The following is an 11,380-nucleotide window of genomic DNA, read 5'->3' on the forward strand; positions in this document are numbered from 1 at the left end:
ATTTCTGTGTTCTATTCATAGTTTTATTAGAAAAATAGAGTGAGTGTAACGGTACCATGGAAAGGTATTTTTTAATATGGTGTGTTGTTTACAGTGGGGAGAACAAGTACTTGATAGACAGCCGATTTTGCAGGTTTTCCTACATACAAAGCATGTAGAGGTCTGTCATTTTTATCATAGGTACACTTCAACTGTGAGGGACGGAATCTAAAACAAAAATCCATAAAATCACATTGTATGATTTTTAATGCAAATTAATTACTTAAAAATCATACAATGTAATTTTCTGGATTTTTGTTTTAGATTCCGTCTCTCACAGTTGAAGTGTAACTATGATTAAAAAAAATACAGACCTCTACATGCTTTGTAAGTAGGAAAACCTGCAAAATCGGCAGTGTATCAAATACTTGTTCTCCCCACTGTATATGTATAGCAAGTAGCTGCAAGAGAACCATGGAAGTTGTACATTGGTAATAAGGGAGATTTATAGAGTGTGTTTGGGAATAGTACTAAGTGAATGTGGATGGGAAAATTGTGAGATATGACATATTAAGCTGAAAGATTGATATTTGGTTGACAAGTGCTGATTGAAATGTGGATAATACATGGATTGAAATTATTACTATTAAGATTGGATTGGAATTTGAATAACAAGAGATTGAAATTTAGCTATTCGGCTTTGAGTGAATGAGCGCTGTCAAGGGAACTAGCTCCAGTTTGAATATGGAGTGAATGTGAGCAGAGTTTTCTAGTTTTGTGTGAGCTGATCTATAATGTTATCTACAGTAGAGGATAACGTGTTGGAAATCTTATAAGTGATAACATGTCTCAGATGATGTCTTGATTAGTAACAAGGATACCATGTTTAGATTACATGTCGAGATTAGTAATGAGGATAACATTTCTGAGGGTAACATGACTCATTCTGATACTATGATGATAACATGTCTCATCAATGGAGTTTGGTGTATAACATTATTATGTATGGAGATATGAAAGAAGTGAACTACTTCCGAATATGCTGTTAAATAGAACAACTTGTAAATATCGAAACCCCTGTATGAAAAGAACACTAGTCAAAAGGAGGAATTTGGGATGTAACACAAATGTATAATGGGTTGCTAGAGTTAAAGTAGCATAATATTGAGTATAATGGGTTATTATGATGATCTGATGAAGTAACAATAAAAAAATATAATATAGAACTTGCACACCCACACGTAGATGTACGTAAGTGGTGAAAAAGTATTTTGTTGAATGTTCAGAGTGGTCCCTTTATGGAACATTTGAAGTATGATAAGGTTAGAGCATTCTACGGGACTTGACTTAGTGTCTTTCAAAAGTATTCATCCCTTTGGCGTTTTTCCTATTTTGTTGCATTACAACCTGTAATTTAAATAGATTTTTATTTGGATTTCATGTAATGGACATACACAAAATAGTCCAAATTGGTGAAGTGAAAATTACTTGTTTCAAATAATTCTAAAAAATAAAGAACAGAAAAGTGCTGTGTGAATATGTATTCACCCCTTTGCAATGAAGCCTCTAAACCAATTACAACCAATTACCTTCAGAAGTCACATAATATGTTAAATGAAGTCCACCTCTGCAATCTAAGTGTCAAATCATCTCAGTATATATAAACCTTTTCTGAAAGGCCCCAGAGTCTACAACACCACTAAGCAAGGGGCACCACCTAGCAAGTGGCACCATGAAGACCAAGGAGCTCTCCAAACAGGTCAGGGACAAAGTTGTGGAGAAGTATAGATCAGGGTTGGGTTCTAAAAAAATATCCGAAACTTTGAACATCCCACGGAGCACCACTAAATCCTTTATTAAAAAATGGAAAGAATATGGCACCACAACACACCTGCCAAGTCAGGGTTGCCCACCAAAACTCACGGACCAGGCAAGGAGGGCATTAATCAGAGAGGCAACAAAGAGACCAAAGATGACCCCAAGGAGCTGCAAAGGTCCACAGTGGAGATTGGAGCATCTGTCCATAGGACCACTTTAAGCTGTACACTCCACCAAGCTGAGCTTTACCAAAGAGTGGGCAGAAAAAAGACATTGCTTAAAGAAAAAAATAAGCAAACACGTTTGGTGTTCGCCAAAAGGCATGTGTGAGAACTCCCCAAACATATGGAAGAAGGTACTCTTGTCAGATGTGACTAAAATTGAGCTTTTTGGCCATCAAGGAAAACGCTATGTCTGGCACAAACCCAACACCTCTCATCAACCCGAGACCACCATCCCCAGTGAAGCATGGTGGTGGCAGCATCATGCTGTGGGGATGTTTTTCATCTGCAGGGACTGGGAAACTGGTCAGAACTGAAGGAATGATGGTGCTAAATACAGGGAAATTCTTGAGGGAAACCTGTTTCAGTATACCAGAGATTTGCGACTGGGACAGAGGTTCACCTTCCAGCAGGACAATACTGATAAAGCAACACTCGAGTGGTTTAAGGGGAAACATTTAAATGTCTTGTAATGGCCTAGTCAAAGCCCAGACCTCAATCCAATTGAGAATCTGTGGAATGATTTAAAGATTGCTGTACACCAGCGAAACCCTTCCAACTTGAAAGAGCTGGAGCAGTTTTAGGCAAACATTCCTGTCGCTAGATGTACCAAACTTATAGAGACATACCCCAAGAGACTTGCAGCTGTAATTGATGCAAAAGATGGCTCTACAATGTATTTACTTAAAGGGCGTTGAATAGTTATACATGCTCAAGTTCAGTTTTTTTGTCTTATTTCTTGCTTGTTTCACAATAAAAAATATTTTAAGTTTTATTTTAAGTTTAATATAAGTTTAATTCCAGGTTGTAAGTCGTGGCCAAAAAAAAGGAAAAATGCCAACGGGGGTGAATACTTTCGCAAGCCACTGTAAGTGATAAGCATTAATGGGAAATCATTTTTATTAATGCTTTTATTATTATATTAGAAGTTTTGTTTTGTTTGACTTTATTTCATTCCAAGTAATCATCTCATCTCTATAGAGCTGCTGCCTATGCTGTCTGACAAAATCACTATTTTAGTAGTTCTTCAAAGTAAACAAGGCATCATTTTATGACTGCTGAATACCAACTATCAATCACTTAGATCATGTATTTTCAGCAGTTTCTGCTCTGCACAGACCAGACAAATTTAAGTGGGCACACAATGGAATATGGCCTTTGTAGTTAATTACCACGTTCGTCGGCGCTAAACTATGTAGAATATTGGCCTTACTACATCACAGAATTGAGGTTTGATCAGATTTATCTCTACGGAAACTGTACATTGAGCTCACAGAAAAAAATGGAATTCAAATCATTTAATTGACATTGATCAATTAGTAGTTGAAAAAATGAAAAATAACAGAAATGTTGGTTAATCGCTCAGCACGACCAATCAGTCACCCACTCACCCACACCATCCCCTCCTTACTAATACTGTACCTTCTTTTCTCAAATGTAGACTTCAAGCCTTGCATGAACAATCAACTAAACTAAGCCTCCATAATACAGAGAACCTACTACAGTAGAAGTTGTAGCCTACGTGTAAACACAACAGCTATGATAATTTGACTTACAGTAGTTCCTGGTGCTGAGCTTTTTGTTAATGTCTCTGAAGATGTTGATGGGATCGGACTCTAAATAGAATACAGTCGTGGCCAAAAGTTTTGAGAATGACACAAATATTCATTTTCACAAAGTCTTCTGCCTCATTTTGTATGATAGCAATTTGCATATGCTCCAGATGTTATGAAGAGTGATAAGATGAATTGCAATTAATTGCAAAGTCCCTCTTTGCCATGCAAATGAACTGAATCCCCCAAAAACATTTCCACTGCCTTTCAACCCTGACACAAAAGGACCAGCTGACATCATGTCAGTGATTCTCTCGTCAACACACACCTGTGTTAACGAGGACAAGGCTGGAGATCACTCTGTCATGCTGATTGAGTTCAATTAACAGACTGGAAGCTTCAAAAGGAGGGTGGTGCTTGGAATCATTGTTCTTCCTCTGTCAACCATGGTTACCTGCAAGGAAACACGTGCCATCACTGCTTTGCACAAAAAGGGCTTCACAGGCAAGGATATTGCTGCCAGTAAGATTGCACCTAAATAAACCATTTATTGGATCATCAAGAACATCAAGGAGAGTGGTTAAATTGTTGCGAAGAAGGCTTCAGGGTGCCCAAGAAAGTCCAGCAAGCACCAGGACCGTCTCCTAAAGCTGACTCAGCTGTGGGAACGGGGCACCACCAGCACAGAGCTTGCTCAGAAATGGCATCTGCACGCACAGTGAGGTGAAGACTTTTGGAGGATGGCCTGGTGTCAAGAAGTGCAGCAAAGAAGCCACTTCTCTCCAGGAAAAACATCAGGGACAGACTGATATTCTGCAAAAGGTACAGGAATTGGACTGCTGAGGACTGGGGTAAAGTCATTTTCTCTGATGAATCTCCTTTCCGATTGTTTGGGGCATCCGAAAAAAAGCTTGTCTGGAGAAGACAAGGTGAGTGCTACCATCAGTCCTGTGTCATGCCAACAGTAAAGCATCCTGAGACCATTCATGTGTGGGGTTGCCTCTCAGGCAAGGGAGTGGGCTCACTCACAATTTTGCTTAAGAACACAGCCATGAATAAAGAATGGTACCAACACATCCTCCAAGAGCAACTTCTCCCAACCATCCAGGAACCGTTTGATGACGAACAATGCCTTTTCCAGCATGATGGAGCACCTTGTCATAAGGAAAAAGTGAAAACTAAGTGACTCGGGGAACAAAACATAGATATTTTGGGTCCATGGCCAGGAAACTCCCCAGACCTTAATCCTATTGAGAACTTGTGGTCAATCCTCAAGAGGCGGGTGAACGAACCAAAACCCACAAATTCTGACAAACTCCAAGCATTGATTATGAAAGAATGGGCTGCCATCAGTCAGGATGTGGCCCAGATGTTAATTGACAGCCTGCCAGGGCGGATTGCAGAGATCTTGAGGTCTCTTTGTATCAACTTCATGTAATTGTCAATAAAAGCCTTTGACACTTATGAAATGCTTGTAATTATACTTCAGTATTCCATAGTAACATCTGACAAAAATATCTAGCAACCTTGTGGAAATTAATATTTGTGTCATTCTCAAAACTTTTGGCCACGACTGCTGTCACATTAGCCTTGTTAGTTAGCTCGCTAGCTAATGGTTAGCTAATGTAACTTAACAAAGCTAATGTTAGCTTGCAAAGTTACAAATCACATCCCCAGATAGCAGGTGGCAAATGACATGGATATGCTTTGGAATGTCTAGCCAGCCTATTATGACAGCTAGCTAGATTTTTGTTTGGATAAACAAATGTAGTTTGCTTGCTAGCTAGTTAGCTATGTAACGTTAGCTACCTTACCTCATCTTGTTCTCTTTTTTTCTGTGCTGATTTTGGCATATCGGATGCCTTCCTCTTTAAAAGCGAAGGGGGAAATCAATGCAATAATATCACTATTCATCATTTGTCATCATGGCAACCCCATCAGTTGAGACTTCAGTTCTGTTTCGAAATACTCTGTCTGACAGTGACAAATACAAACCCATACATTTTGTTATTTCCTCCAAGGGGCAGTCCTCCACGTTCCGAAATCGCTACGAGTTCTGGATATTATCATAACCAGGAAATGTACCTGTGAGATGCAGAAATGCTTGTATTTGCGTGTAGTGAGGATATTTGGAAAGTATTCTTGGCCCATTGACTTTTTCCACATTTTGTTACGGTACAGCCTTATTCTAAAATGTGTTAAATACATGTTTTTCCTCATCAATCTAAGCACAATACCCCTTAATGACGAAGTGAAAAGAGATTTTTGGAAATTTTAGCAAATGTACTTAACTTATTTACATACGTTTTCAGACCTCTTGCTATGAGACTCGAAAATTGAGCTCAGGTGCATCCTTTCCATTGATCATTCTTGATGTTTCTACAACTTGGAGTCCACCTGTGGTTAATTCAATTGATTGGCCATGGTTTTGAAAGGCACACACCTGTCTATATAATGTCCCACAGTTGACAATGCATGTCAGAGCAAAAACCAAGCCATGAGGTCGAAGGAATAGTCCGTAGAGCTACGAGACAGGATTGTGTCGAGGCACAGATCTGTGGAAGGGTACAAAAAAAGTTCTACAGCATTGAAGGTCCCCAAGAACAGAGTGGCCTCCATCAATCTTAAATGGAAGAAGTATTGAACCACCAAAACTCTTCCTAGAGCTGGCTGCCCGGCTAAACTGAGCAATCGGGGTAGAATGGTCTTGGTCAGGGTAGTGACCAAAAACTCGATGGTCACACTGACAGAGATACAGAGTTTGTCTGTGTAGACCATAAAGGCCTTCCAGAAGGACAACCATCTCTGCAGCACTCCACCGATGAGGCCTTTATGATAGTGGCCAGACGGAAGCCACTCCTCAGTGTTACGAATCTCGTTGGCCCGGCAGTCTAGGGGGGATGGTAATGAGACCCGTAACATAACTCATGCAAATTATAACAGTGAAAAAGTAACAGCGGGAACAAATAACCACAGACAACTTAAATCTACCGTCAAACACTCATGGTTAATTTTTAAACACACTGTAAAAAGGGGGGGGGGGGGGGGCAGGAAAAGGGGCTGAGCTGGACCCAAGGAAAGAAACAAATATCCAAAAACACCCCTAAACTAGACTAGCCTACTTCAATACAGCTAACTAACTAACCAAAATTACACCGCCCAGTTCTGACTAGTGTTCTAAGACAAAGTATTCCTACGGGTAATATATGCCCATGAGCGACTTGGCTTGGTACCCCCTTTTCCCACCATCATACAGTCAAACACCATAACCAAAACTCACAGGTGGGACAAAGTGACATGTCGGTGTAAAAACAAACGAGAGCTCAGAGAGAGCGAGGGATTGCGAGAGATTGAGACATAGAGAGATTGAAACACAAAGAGATCGAGCTCCTAAGAAAACAACTGACAGGGTTTTTAAACCAAGGGAAAGGGAATGTGATAGGGTAAGGGAAAAGGAGCAGGTGTCTTCTGATTGATGACTGATTGGGGAATGATGATTGTCACCTGTGAGGGGGAAAAGGAGAGAAAAGAAACACAGGACACACACACAGGATACTTGTATCCATAACACTCAGTAAAAGGCACATGACAGCCCGCCTGGAGTTTGCCAAAAGGCACCTGAAGGACTCTGAGACCATGAGAAACAAGATTCTCTGGTCTGATGAATCCAACATTGAACTCGTTGGCCTGAATGTAAAGCATCACGTCTGGAGGAAACCTGGCACCAACCCTACAGTAAAGCATGGTGGTGTCAGCATCATGCTGTGGGGATGTCTTTCAGCGGCAAGGACTGGGAGACTAGTCAGGATCAAGGGAAAGATGAATGGAGCAAAGTATAAAGAGATCCTTGATAAAAACTGCTACAGAGGTGAACCTTCTACATGACAACGACCATAAGCACGCAGCCAAGACACCGCAGGAGTGGCCAAGTCTCTGAATGTCCTCGAGTGGCCCAGCCAATGCCCGGATTTGAACCTGATCGAACATCTCTGGAGAGACCTGAAAATAGTTGTGCAGCGACGCTCCCCATCCAAGCTGACAGAGCTTGAGAGCACCTGCATAGAAGAATTTGAGAAACTCCCCAAATACAGGTGTGCCAAGCTTGTAGTGTTGTACCTAAGAAGACTCAAGGCTGTAATCGTTGTCAAAGGTGCTTCAACAAAGTACTGAGTAAAGGGCCTGAATACTTATGTAAATATGATAATTTTTTTTCAAATATTGCGTAATCCTGGTGTGCAAAGCTCTTAGAGACTTACCCAGAAAGACTCACAGCTATAATCGCTGCCAAAGGGGATTCTAACTGTAAATACCTATGTAAATGAGATATCTGTATTTCATTTTAAATAAATGTGCAAACATTTCTAAAAACATGTTTTCACTTCATCATTATGTGGTATTGTTTGTGGATAAATGTAATACATTTTTTATTCAGGCTGTAACCCAACAAAATGTGGAATAAGTCAAGGAGTATGAATACTTTATGAAGGCACTGTATGTTCCTTGTCTGTTTCAGGGGGGTGGCTCACAGTGCCATGGGCCGTGTCTAGTCGCTTGTCTCCTCAACATCTCTGAAGTCCGCAGGAAAGACCTAGTAGAAACAGGGGCAGAGGCAGCCATAATTAACAGTACCAGTCAAAAGTTTGTACACACCTACTTATTCTAGGGTTTTTCTTTATTTGTACTCTTTTATACATTGTAGAACAGTAGTGAAGACATCAACACTATGAAATAACACATATGGAATCATATAGTAACCAAAAAAGTGTTAAACAAATCTAAATATATTTTAAATGTTAGATTCTTCAAAGTGGCCTTGATCACAGCTTTGCACACGCGTGCCATTCTCTCAACCAGCTTCATGAGGTAGTCACCTGGAAAAAAAGGCCCTAAAAATTGTCAAAGACTCCAGCCACTCTAGTCATGGACTGTTCTCTCTGCTACCGCACGGCAAACAGTACCGGAGCGCCAGGTCTAGGTCCAAGAGACTTCTAAACAGCTTCTACCCCCAAACGTTAAGACTCCTGAACATATAATCAAATGGCTACCCAGACTATTTGCATTGCCCCCCTCTTTTACGCCACTGCTACTCTCTGTTATTATCTATGCATAGTCACTTTAATAACTCAACCTACATGTACATATTACCTCAATCACCTGGACTAACCGGTGCCCCCGCACATTGACTCTGTACCGGTACCCCCTGTATATAGTATCGCTATTGTTATTTTACTGCTGCTCTTTAACTACTTGTTACTTTTATTTCTTATTCTTATCGTTTCAATTAACTGGTGTGCCTTGTTAAAAGTTAATTTGTGGAATTTCTTTCCTTTTTAATGTGTTAAATCTTTTTTGGGATACTACATGATTCCATATGGCCATCCTCTCATCTCAGTATACAGCGCATTTGAAAAGAACATTTACATAATTTAGCAGATACTATTTGTCTAGAGCAACTAGACTATCCATACTAGACTAAGTGCATACTAGTCCCACATGGGAATTGAACCCACAACCCTGGCATTGTAAGCACCATGCTCTACCAACTGAGCTACACTGTATTCAGACCCCTTAAATTTTTCCACCATTTGTTACGTTGCAGCCTTATTCTAAAATGGATTTAAAAAATACAAATCCTCATCAATCTACAAACAGTACCACATAATGACAAAGTGAAAAAAGGCTTTTAGAAATGTGCAAACATTTCTAAAAAACATGTTTTGCTTTATCATCATGGGGTATTGTGTGTAGATTGATGAGGGGGAAAAAACTCAAATTAATCCATAAAAAAAAATAAGGCTGTAACGTAACAAAATTTGGAAAAAGTAAAGGGGTCTGAATACCTTCTGTATGTACTGTACATTGTGAGACGTCTCTTTTGGTGGTGTATGTATGTAAGGTATGTGTGCTAACCCATCTTCTCACCCTGTCCAGCGGTGGCTGCTGGACTGACTGAGTGGGTAAGTGGCACCAGTGCTTTCTTTTTTGGCTGGGCAGACTCACCTCAGCATTGAGGCCTGGTGAGACGCAAGGAGATGGGCTGGTTCAGGAAGAATCCAGACACGTGAACCATCCAACCCGATGTTGGGCTCCTGCCACAGAGACAATAGGGCCTCAGAGATTAGCACCGGCTTAGGGCTAATATTGACATGTCATTGGATGAAATGTGAGGTGATTTTGAAGAGGATCAGGTTCCATTTGCAAGTTTCATTCTAAAGAGACAGTCCCTCAGTTCCCCCACATTAAAGTCTTATGACGGAACAGGGAGAGTGTACCCAGAGTGTAACCACTAATTGGGCACATTTGAAAATAGACCCATCTCTGTACTATTTAGTTTGCACCATTTTGTGACCTTTTGTTTGATTTGTGACCTTTCACCTCACCATTGACATGCAGGCGTGTCCCTAGACCATCAACTGTAACATCACCATTGATACCCAGGACCTGGCTCTTGGGCGCAGCAACGCCATGGCGATCAGGGGGCCTACCAGGGGTGCTCTTTCACACAATGGTTCCGTGGAGATTTCCTGTAATGTGAAGAGCATAAAGGGGAACTCCCCTAGCCAGATTGGGGGGCGAGCCGTGGCCAACCTACAATATTGGCGGGCAGCCATGCTTCCACACCCCGGCATCTCTTATCACAGCCAGGATGGCAGAGCTGGCAGGACAGCAGTGGTGGCCACTAAGAGCACGACAATGGAAGGGTCCCCCCCCCCATGAGTGCAGGGGCCTGGCAGAGTGAGCTTTGTCACTGGACATTGCCGAGTTCTAGAAAGGCGCAGGGTACACATGTAACTGTACAAAATGTTCCCACAAACCCTCAACGTTTTGTATCACTCAGGTTGATAGAACTTAGAATGTAATAGTACTTGCAAGCTGTTATCTGAAAGGTTTACAGCGTATGAATTGCACAAATGAATCAGTGGCCTCTGGATTTGATGTAGCATATCTGAACAAAGATATTGTACAGAGAATCTTATTCAGAGTGGTGATCATGGCCCAATTATCGATTTAAAGTTGAGGCAAGATTTTTGTGTAAATTATTGAATGACGTCAATGGGAGACTTGCACATAAACTTTTGTTAATCGTGCACATCTCAAGTCCCGGCTTTGATGCGCCTGTACTGCTCTCAATGGTGCATCTGTAGAAGTTGGTGAGGATTCATTGTATACACGGCATTGGATACACGGCATGGTCCTACAGTCAGCCAGGCCGGTTCTGGCCACCTTCAGACAAACCTGAACACTGTTTGACATAGTATAGTCCTTCACCGAGACGTGCTTAAACACAAAGACATTTGTCCTGTCTTTTTACATGTTATTGCCTTCCCGATTGAATTTAATATTGCTGGGTGATGTTGATGGCTTACCTGTAAAGTGGTCACGGTCAGGGTTAAGTGAGGCTAGGCTAGTCAGTAAATGAACAAATTCTTATTTATAATGACGACCTACCCCGGTCAAACCCTAACGAAACTGGGCCAATTGTGCGCCGCCTTATGAGACTTGCAATCACAGCCAGGTTGTGATACAGCCTGGAATCAAACCAGGGTCTGTACACCTTTTGCACTGAGATGCAGTGCCTTAGACCGCTGTGCCACTCAGGAGCACTGTGGTCAAGATAATTTATTCTACTGTCCACCACTTTGGAATTTGGGCGATGCTCAGGCTATTTCCTGTTTGGAATAAATAAGGCACTGTGTTTACAGATGGGACCTGGATAATTTACTGTAATCAGGTGTACATCGCTTTCTGTCAGAGACTATTTTTATCATCCAAGATGCAAGTTCGTAATATCCTAGAGCATGTACAGTG

This window comes from Oncorhynchus kisutch, linkage group LG2 (assembly GCF_002021735.2).
Source record: "Oncorhynchus kisutch isolate 150728-3 linkage group LG2, Okis_V2, whole genome shotgun sequence".
NCBI lineage: Eukaryota > Metazoa > Chordata > Actinopteri > Salmoniformes > Salmonidae > Oncorhynchus > Oncorhynchus kisutch.